The sequence below is a fragment of the Jaculus jaculus genome, chromosome 4 (assembly GCF_020740685.1).
Source record: "Jaculus jaculus isolate mJacJac1 chromosome 4, mJacJac1.mat.Y.cur, whole genome shotgun sequence".
Classification (NCBI taxonomy): Eukaryota; Metazoa; Chordata; class Mammalia; order Rodentia; family Dipodidae; genus Jaculus; species Jaculus jaculus.
Window position 1 is genome coordinate 110,845,034 of NC_059105.1, and position 1,026 is coordinate 110,846,059.

Here is a 1,026-nt window from a genome sequence, read left to right on the forward strand (position 1 = left end):
CTGTGCTTGAGCTCAGGCTAATCCACCCACCTATGTGTTAGCTCAAGACCACTCAGCCCATCTGCTTGCCTGCCAGCTAGTCCAGTTCCTCCAAGAGGCGCCACTTCCCCCACACATATTAATATAGGATAAAATAGGCTTCAAACAAAAAATAAACAAAAAAAGACAAAGAAGTCCGCTTCCTACTTATAAAGGGAACGGTCCATCAAGAAGATATTACAATAAATTCGTATGCACCAAATACAGGGGCACCACAGTTCATAAACCAAAACCTACTTGACAATAAAACAGAAATAAGCACCAACACCATCATAGTTGGGTACTTCAATACAACATTATCAGTAATAGAAAATCATCCAAACAGAAACTCAACATTGAAGTAAGAGAGTTCAACAAAACCATAGATCATTGGAAGCTGCAGGAACCAACCTTGTGGACAAATGAGAAAATACTCTTGTCTACAGAAGGCAGCAATCCTACATAAATATGGAGGTCTCTGTCTGACTTAGGACAGCTAGCTAAGTCTGATCGTTCCCCTCCATACACCTTGTAAAGCTATAACTTTGGATAGTGATTTTCTGTCCTTTTGTTCAATTATCTCTGCTGATTAAGTGTGTACTTAATTTATTTTAATAAAGTAACCAAATGTAATAATTTAAAACAAACAAACAAACAAACAAACAAACAAACAAAAAAACCATAGATCACTTAGAACTAATGGACATCTACAGAACTTTCCATTCCAAATCCACAGACTACACATTCTTCTCAACAGCCTATGGAACACTCTCTAAAATAGACCATATATTGGGTCACAAAGCCTGCCTCCATATATTTAGGAAGATTGACATAATTCCCTGCATGATATCAGATCACAATGCTATATTGCTAGAAATCAACAACAAAAGACCCACGAAGAATCAGAATGGCAACTGAAAACTGAACAGCACATTTTTAAACAATAAATGGATAGTTGATGAAATAAAAAATGAAATTGCAAAATTTATACAATTGAATGACAATGAA

General features: G+C 36.1%; 1 non-coding gene across 1 annotated transcript; it reads left to right on the plus strand.

The window, feature by feature from the left end:
* The first annotated feature begins 407 nt into the window (after window positions 1-407).
* Window positions 408-547, plus strand: LOC123460537. The gene has a single exon (XR_006637080.1).
* Window positions 548-1,026: the final 479 nt, after the last annotated feature.